This window comes from Zingiber officinale, chromosome 5B, assembly GCF_018446385.1.
Source record: "Zingiber officinale cultivar Zhangliang chromosome 5B, Zo_v1.1, whole genome shotgun sequence".
Classification (NCBI taxonomy): domain Eukaryota; kingdom Viridiplantae; phylum Streptophyta; class Magnoliopsida; order Zingiberales; family Zingiberaceae; genus Zingiber; species Zingiber officinale.
Window position 1 is genome coordinate 98,477,196 of NC_055995.1, and position 10,080 is coordinate 98,487,275.

General features: G+C 36.3%; 2 pseudogenes; one reads left to right on the forward strand and one right to left on the reverse strand.

Moving 5' to 3' along the window:
* The first annotated feature begins 2,136 nt into the window (after positions 1-2,136).
* Positions 2,137-6,597, forward strand: LOC121986861 (annotated as a pseudogene).
* LOC121986862 lies at positions 6,544-9,295 on the reverse strand (annotated as a pseudogene).
* Between the last annotated feature and the right edge of the window lie 785 nt (positions 9,296-10,080).

Consider the following 10,080-nt stretch of genomic DNA (forward strand, 5'->3'; position numbering starts at 1 on the left):
AACATTATTAGGATAAACAGAAAGTGATGGAATTGGACTCCCAACCATTGGTAAACAAAAATCCAATCTATTGGTTGGTTCATAGTCTGTTCCTCTATAATATTGAAGAGTTTAACCATAATCTCTTAACTGCACCATCAAATAAGTAGAGGATTCATAATTTTTGCTGATGTGGAGATAGATGCGAACTCAGATTTTGGTTAGCCACTGTAAAATACCGTAACAAAATAATAATAATAATAATAATAAGGTGTAATGGACGAATAACCTTAATAGAAATTTTTAGGAATTTTCTGAGAATTTTTCGGAGCTCGTATGACGTATTTTGAGGGGATGAATTTATAGGCTTGGGAAAAACCTGTTTGGAATACCCAAAAATGGGAGTTGATTGAGGAATAAACTTAGGTTTTGATTTGCCTAAACCTAAGTTCAAGTTATAAATACCTAATATCTCTCCCGTTTCTTTCCTCTTCCCCGATCTCTGCCGACCCTCTCTTCACCCCCTCGCGCCACCACCCGACGTGCAGATCAGCGCTAACCGATCGTCGACCACCGGAGGTTTGAGCTCTCCCCATTTTCCCCTTCCGATCTCCTCTTTGCCGGCGCCTCACCCTCCGCCCATCTTCGCCCATGACGTCGTCGATCGTTGACCGCTACCGACCCTCTTCCGGTTGCGGACACTGAACACCCGTCGTCGGCCGAGTTTTCCTAACTCCTCTACCTTTCACCTGGAGTGCCGCCAGCCGTGCTCCTCTTCGAATCGCCGCCCCGCACAAGTCGATCTCCAGCCAAGGGGGAATCCGAGCCCTAGCTCCACTAGGTTTGGTTGTGGTCGGCCTACCAGATGGTTATTTCTTTCTCGTGTACCCTGATATTGAACTACAACAGTTGATTCCTTCCTTGACGATTTCAACAGTAGCTTGTGGTGTCTTCTATCGGAGAGGAAATAGCTTGCGGTGTCTTTCTATCGGAGAGGAAATATGCTAGTACAAGATTAGCTTCTTTGCAGTGTCGGCAACAAATCTTTGGTAGTAGTAACATTCGGCTAGCATTTTTCCGGCAGCAACTCCTTTTGGCAGTGGGTCAATAGGGGAGATCTGGTGATAGGGTAAGAGGATGGGAATATGATTCCTGTTTTAGCTTAAACTTGAATTAATGCTAGTAAGATTAGAGATAACTGATCCAGAGGGAGACGATTGAGGTTAAAATGTTGGATTTAATCTAGGCTTTGGGTTTGATTCGATTTATTTAGTTAACCGAGATCAATGAATGAATTACGGTTTCTTGGTTTAATAGGAATTTCGATTTAGTTATTGGATATACACGAGAGTGGATTAATTATATGCATGTTATTACAGGACCCTGATTTACAACAAGCCGCTTGACGTGGGATTACTTTAGCACGCGCTATATTTGAGGCAGGTACCTCTAACTTATCTTCTTTTGATATTGTCATTATGATATGCATAATATGTTATATCTAGTAGTAATTGTTATGTTTATATCTGCCTTAGTATATCACTACTTGATACCTGAGGTATGTCTTTATTTTATCCAATATGCGTTTAGGCCTATATCATCTTGATTCTTGCCTGTGTACTTATGTTCATAGAAGTAGTGACATGCAATGCATTACTGGGTATAGGACTAGCTACTAGTTATACCTGGCATGTGTACTTAGACATTATGATACCTAGTTTATTGTTATGGATTCATTATTCTTTTTGGTACATATTAGATGGAGGCGCATATTGTCAGGTGTTTCATGCTTTAGTGTCATGCACTATCTTGCATAATTGCATGCTGAGCGATTGTCGGCTCCTTTGTAGTTGAGCACATCGCCAGTTACATGATCTGCACACAACCACTCATGGGTTAGTGATACATTAGGCAAGGTGTGTGCAGTTGCTCTGTCAAAGCTCCGCTCGACCGCTCATGGGTAGTGGTGACGCAGCATGGTAGCGGATAAGAATCCCTCCTCTTGACTGACACAGGGAGATGAGAGTTTCGACTCCCCCATTTAGTTGGGGTAGGAGGATAGGTGTACTCCGACAACATTCTGTCCACTCGGTCACTCAAGAGTAGTGACGGCGGAGTGCACAGTCATAGCCCTACCCACTCGACCTCATTATCGCGATGACGGTGGTTGACTGGCGTCAAGGGTGACCATGTCATTTGCACCATATACATGGATTGGATTTATTTGTGTGTGATTGCTACATTTTGGATGTTGCATTTTGGTGGCTGCATATGATTGACATACATACAGGAGACATTATGGATATGGCCTGACGATCCTGCATCTGTTTGTATGGTTCACACCCTTATGTCAGGATAGGAGGTCCTGGTAAGTACAGTTTCTTTCGTTGTCCAGTATTGCATTACCTATTAATGTTCAGAAGACTGTACTGCATGACTATTACTGATAGTTATATTTTACTATGCATGTCTGTTCGATACCCGCTGAGTTCATTAAACTCACTCCGTTGATTTATTCCTATTCCATGTTGAAGTCGTCAGGAGGTTCCAACTGCTAGTCCCCTCTCTATGTCGCGACGGTTTCTATGTTTGATCTTTTGTTTCCTTGCTATGTGACCTACAAACTGGTGATGTGTAGTTCTCACACCTATGGATTTTTATATCGAGTTTTGGGTATGCTACCCTAGTTTTCTGCTGCGAAGGCTTTCTAGGTGGGTTAGTTTTTCCTCGTTGTAGTGGAGTAGGTATTATATATATCTGCAATGTTTTAAATATCGTTGCATTCCTTTGGTTTTATGTTGTCAACCAGAGGTTGTCTTTATGAAACTGCGTGGTTGTGATTTGATGTATAGTCAACCGAAGGCTGTATTACTATAAACTACGTGGAATGTGTATTTTCTTTATTGTATTGTTCCGGCTGTATTGGTTGCGGATTGAGAGACCCTGAGGGCTAAGTATTCAGGATTCATATTGTCACCGGTACATGGGAGATACTGCCAGATTTTTGTCGGCAAGGAGGGGCGTGACATCCACAACAGCAAAGAGAAATCAGAAAAGAATTTGGATCATACTACCGAGTTAGGTAGAATTTAGATCTAGTTTCATCAATCCATGGCAGAAAATAAATACATAAACTGAAATTTACGAAGAACTTGAATGCAACGGAATTGTCATTGTTCTTCATGTAGTACTCTTGATCTAGCGATCCCTGCAGAAGAAGAAGGAAAACAAGGGACTGGTCTTCTAGAGGATTTAAGGTGACGGCCAAAATCTCTTCACCAATGGGGAGCAACGAGAATGGTCAAAATACCTTAATCCAACAGGCACCATGCCCTATTTATATGAACCCATCCGTTATCAGCCTACTAATGATAACAGAGCGAGTTAATGGATTCTACACATGAAACCCCCATCCAATAACCCAAACCCTGAATAAATATAAGTTAGATCACTTAATGGGTTTGGTTCTCCTTATAGCATAAATCCGCATGCTTACAAATAACATGTAAGCCCACCAAATAGAAATTAAATCCAACATACCAGTTCAAGCATGGACCAATAGACAGACTGTCAAATTTATGTCGGTCCATAGTTTACAGCAGTAGTATTGTACCAACACTGGGTACACTCTAAAATTGGTTGTTCATTCATTTTAACCTTTATTTCAAGTATCTGTAGCTAATATGGGAAGAATGGTGTGGAAGTGGCGCCATGCTAGGCTGATGGATCCTTGGTGTCAGAATTGAACAGACATGTTAAATGTTAATCCAAAGTGATAACTTGCAAAGGACAGAATGCCAAGATGGCCTGACAATACCAATTGCCATGGTGCCAGTGTAAATTGCCATACAAATAGTCAAATACCAATTGGCATGGTGCCAGTGTAAATTGTATGGGTCATTTGTGATTCAATGTTGCACATGTAGCACGCAACCTACCAATATTAGCCTTGGGAAAGCATTTTGAGATGAGTACCAAAAGTTTGGGATCAATCCTTAGCCGTTTATAACAAGAAAATTCAGTTCACGACCATAACCATCACTTGGATATTAGTCCAGAGTTTAGAGTAGGATTATAGTCAGGTTCTGGAACAGGAATCCAAGTGTTTAACATTTAAAGCAAGGTCACCCAATGGATTACACTTTCTAGTCCACCCTTATCTTTGACACATAGCATTAATAGGGCTGAAACAACTAAAGGTAAAAGTAGAACTCAGAGAAAAGGGAAGGATATGAAGAATCAGAGAGCCTGTGGCTTTTGCAGTTGCCATGTACGAGTTGCATTGGTCATACATGAGTTGGCTGGACTTAATTTAGCAGCAATAACAGGATTTTCACTTGGTTTCTTCTCCAAGAAGGTTATCAAGAAAAGACATATTGGCATACTATTGGCATTTTTCTAGAATTGGTTTATTAACTTGCATAGAAATCTATAGAGTCAGGGTAAAAGAGTATCATTCCATTCATATCTTATACCTTGTATTTTCCAAGGAAAACTATGGCGCTGCCCAGTTATCGTCATGTCCACATCCCTGTCTAGTGTAATTTTTACAGGCCTCCTCAAGACATAAGATGGCACAGAAGCTACAACAGCAATGAAAGCAGCTCTTGTTTCTTCCTACCAAAACCACCACCACTGCGCTTTGTCTTGCAAACTACTTTTGAAAGTGGAAGACCCAGCACAAGAGCAATATACTCTTGGGACTTTCGAAGGCTCCACAAAATTAAAACCGGAAACGGTGCAAAGATCGAAATGTTCATATAGAAGTTAGACATCACATTAACCAGAAAGGGATGCATGCATCTCAATAGCAATGACAAAGGCCATGAAACAACTGTGATCTATAAATAGCATACCAACAGGAAACCATAAATCAATCATCCATCAGAAAAATATTGCACATCATTGATTTTCTTCCCATGAGTTTGTATATTTGAGTCTTTCCATGAATTAGTAGAATATAAAACACTGTCAATTACTAAGTTTACCGTGTTAGCTTAAGGTAAGATTGTTTCATTTTAACATCAAATTACTATTTTCCCAAGTGCATGGTTCAGTGTGAATTTTGCACTTCTGAGATCTTGTAATAAGCCACCTTTTGAAGAGAAAATTGAAAAATGACTAGCAGGAAATTTATGTCGCTGCAGGCCAATTTTTTATGCTTTTTGCATCTTTGTGAAAACGGACGATCTATTATATACCAAGACAATGTTAGAGGTGATTTTGTTTGCCCTTCAATTGGAAAAACCATGTGACTGTGGAAAAGGAACAACTAACAGGAGTGAAACCTCAACGTGTCACACAGTACATCCCATTTTTATACAACAGAATTGATGGAAGTTTGTACAGTGAAAATGAACTCATTTTCCCTCCAAAACATCTCTTAAGGAAAGTTATGTCTCTTAGTTTACATTATTTTGAAGGAGTTAAGTGGTACAAACCTCTTAGACTCCAGCAAGTATTGAACTTGAAATTTTTGTATCGAGATGCCAAGCTTGTGATTGATAATACTGAAGTAGGAATTGAAACAAAGTTTAAGAATCTTCAATACCAAGTTTTGATCTCCATCACACATGTGTCGGATCTTAATATATTAAGCATGATTGAGAAAGGACTTGGAATTGGTGCATCTGTAAGACTAACTGAACTTCAGAAAATTCTTAGGAAGGTAATAACAAAACACACTAATGATAAAACATCTTCATGCAAAGCAATTCTGGAGTAGCTGAAATGGTTTGCTAGAAATCAAATAAAAAATGTTGCTTGTAGTACTGCTAGCCCAATCTCAAACTTAAATCCACTTTGGATGGTAGGAGCAATTTTCCAAGTTATAAGTTGCAAAGGAAATGTTAGAACAATTCCTGCCAAAGATTTTTTTTCTTTTTTATCGCAAAGTTAATCTTACATATGATGAAATACTACTCTCCATCTTCCAACCCTAGACTAGACATTTGGAATTTGTTAAGGCATTCAAGCAAGCACATCGGAGAGAAGATGACATTGCACTCGTCAATGCTCAAATGCGTGTTTTTCTTAAACATGACCATGAAACATTGGAAGTTTTTGATGCTTCTATTATTTATGGAGGGTAGCTCCTGCTTCCTTGATTGCAACTAAGACTGAGAATTATCTTATTGGAAAGAAATGAGATGATAACTTATTGCAGGATGCTCTAAAGATATTGCAAGAGGACATTGTGCTTACAAAAAATGCACTAGGAGGAATGGTGGAATTTCGCAAATCCCTAACATCAAGTTTTTTCTTTAATTTTTTTTCATTTGTTATTAATGAAATGAATCACAAAGGCCTTTTAATTGAATGCTTGAATGCAACTAATCTATCAGCCATACAACCAAATTATTGGCCACTAACTAGAGAAATTCAGTGTTATGAACTGACCATACATGGAACTTCTGTAAGATTTGTTGCAGGGTGCTATATTGCAAGAATACATTGTTCCTACAGCTGTCCCATGTTTGGTCAGTTCATAATGCTGAATTTCTCTAGTTAGTGGTCTATAATTTATTTGTATAGCCTTCAATTAAAAGTCCTTTGTTATTTATTTCATTCATAACAAATGAAAAAAAAAACTTTAAAGAAAAAACTTGAACTCAGGGATTTGCAAAATTTCACCACTCCTTGTGAATTTTCTATAAGAACAATGTCCTCTAGCAATATCTTCATAGCACTGTGCAATAAGTTATCATTCCATTTATTTCTGATAAGATAATTTTCAGTCTTAGTTGCAATCAAGGAAACAGGAGTTACACCTTCATAAACAATAGAGGCATCAAAATCTTCAAATATTCCGTGGTCATGTTTAAGAAAAACACGCATTCGAGCATTGACGAGTGCAATGTCATCTTCTCTCCGATGTGCTTGCTTAAATTCCTTAACAAATTCCAAATGTCTAGTCTAGAGTTGGAAGATGGAGAGTAGTATTTCATCATATGTAAGATTAACTTTACGATGAGAAAGAAAAAAATCTTTGGCAGGAATTGTTCTAGCATTTCCTTTGCAACTTATAACTTGGAAAATTGCTTCTGCGACTATCCAAAGTGGATTTAAGTTTGAGATTGGGCTAGCAGTACATATATTTCCGCCTACAAAAGCAACATTTTTTATTTTATTTCTAGCAAACTATTTTAGCTGCTCCAGGATTACTTTGCATGAAGAAGTTTTATCATTAGTGTGTTTTGATATTACCTTCTTAAGAATTTTCTGAAGTTCAGTTAGTCTTACAGAGACACCAATTTCAAGTCCTTTCTCATTCATGCTTAATATATTAAGATTTGGCACATGTGTGAGATCAAAACTTGGTATTGAAGATTCTTAAACTTTGTTTCAATTCCTACTTCAGTATTATCAATCACAAACTTGGAATCTCGATACAAAAATTTCAAGTTCAATACTTGTTGGAATCTAAGAGGTTTGTACCACTTAACTCCTTCAAAATCATGTAAACTAAGAGGCAAACTTTCCTTAAGAGAAGTTCTGAAGGGAAAATGAGTTCATTTTCAAACTTCCATCAATTCTGTTGTATAAAAAAGGGATGTACTATTTGTCACACGTTGAGGTTTCATTCCTATTAGTTGTTTCTTTTCCACGGTCACATGGTTTTCCAATTGAAAGGCAAACAAAATCACGAGACAAGTTATTCTCTGACATTGTCTTAGTATATAATAGATCATCCCTTTTCGCAAAGACGCGAAAAACATCAAGAATTGGCCTATAACTTGTGCAGCGACATAAATTTTGTGCTAGACACTTTGTTGACACAAAAAAAGAATCATATGTCCCTTAAAATAATTGACTTTTGTTAATAGCCTCAACAACAAATTCTTATTTGACTATTGTCTTGACTCTTGATACTATATTTCTAAGATCTATTAAGATATTATGCTAAACGATATTGGTATTAACATGTAGATTGCGATAGTAACCTAAAAAAAATAAACATATATAATTATCATTATTCAATATTAAAATTTATTTATTACTTAAAAAAATATGTACATGACAAATAAACATCTTTTCTTATTTAGTTGTTAATATTTGGTTTGTAGGCATCTCATGATCTCTGCTTTTCCTTCGTAGATTAAGTTGTAGACATTATTCATTTGTTGCTTTTTATCTATGCCACTTTTACACAAAACAATGTATAAGAGGTTCAATGTCATCTTATAAGCATATATACAATGTGGTCTCAAAATGTAGCAAATATAATAATTTTTTATATCTTCCTAGCTTCAGTGATGCAACGGTAAAATTGTTGCTATGTGACCAAAAAGGTCACGGGTTCAAATCCTGGAAACAACTTCTTGCAAAAAACAGGGTAAGACTATGTACAATGGATCCTTCCTCGAGACCTCATATGGCGGGAGCTTCGTACACCGGGCTACCTCTTTTTTTTTTTAGCTTCAGCGATGCTAGAGTATCAAGAGGGTTCTCAATCCTCAAAAATGAAGATAACCATCGATCCAATTTTTTTCTAAGATAACGACTTTAATAATCCTAGTGGCTCCTGATTGTAGAATTAGTCCATCAATAAATTTCCTAACTAATCCATGAACCTAATAAACGAACTTTGTTAATAATTACCCTCTTTTCACTACCTTCACTATATCTAGTTTACCAATAATTGTCATCATCAAAATGATGTTGTGTTTTGCATATATTGTCTGAAACAATGTTAGATGTTGAAGTTTGTACCATCGTTTGTGATCACCAATACTCTATGTTTTATACATATCGTTTAAATTACTCTATCCATCAAGAAATATATTTAAGAGCATCACAATATCCTTCAATTGCATCAATAGATTTATAATTTTTCATATTTCTATTGCAATATAGCAAAAAGTTAATAATTGCATTTCCTGCACAATAGTATTCATGTCTCAATCTCCTGTACTTGTTTGTCCAAGGACCAATATTTTCATACGCAATTAAAGGTTAGATAGCATGACCAGTTGGCATCATACAAAGGTAGTATGTAATTTTGTTGTATTAGGAAATTTCAATTGAAATGGAAAATCTTGATATATTGATCAATTTCTTTGTCCCTTGTGTAGGCATCATCAATCCCAGTTCGTTTGTTAACTTAACGGATCAACATAAAAAATCTTTCCCGTAATAGAATTGCATGCCTTTGTCTTATAATAGAAAAGGAACAACCAATACTACTTCATGAATGATGAAGTAATACAACATCTGCAATTCTCCCCAATCTTGGTGCAACAGTTAAACGACTTCCACTAGTACCAGTTGATAAGCTGATTTCATTTGGAACAATTGTATCGTCACTATATTGCATAGTTACTTATACTTATATTTAGTTCAAAAGGCATGAATAGCTGTTAGAAATTTTGATTATTTGTGATATATTCACCACGACCTTCAAGTTTATCATAAACTGGTTCTCCTAATAAAAAAACCTCTCTCACCCCCTAGCCAACTTAGCGGTCGGTTATAAGTTGACCCCATGATTTACCTCCCTTCACATAATTTGGAGACGGGCTATGAGGGACACCTGAGGTGAGCATAATCACTTTTTGCTACACCTAAGGCATGTTGTTTGTATTTAAAATCATTTTTGACATCAAGTTCCTCCATTGCACTGTGAAGTTCTTGATTAACTTTCAAACATTTGGAAACATGTGTATATAACATATAACATGTTAGTCGTGTGACTCCATGTGTCCAATCATAACACAATTTAAACATTATCAATGAAATGGAATTGATTGTCTAGTTATCGTGCGTGCTTTTAAGGTAGATTATAAAGGTGTTGTTTTAGTATCATTTGTCTATCTATGAATCATTAACAAGTTAGAGTATCAAACAAGAAAAAAACATTCACAACAAATAAATACACTAAGTATTCAAAATTTATAACATTGTCAAAATTAAAATAAATATTATCCAATTCATAAGAAATCACAAGATACAAAGAATATTTAGTTTTAACAAAAATACAAAAAAATAATAATAATATTTTAGAAAAATTGTTCAAAACGTTTGAACAATTATTAATCTGTCATATTAAAATTTTCATCTTAAGCTTGTTGCACTGAAAAAAAATTAGAGTTATTAAAACTA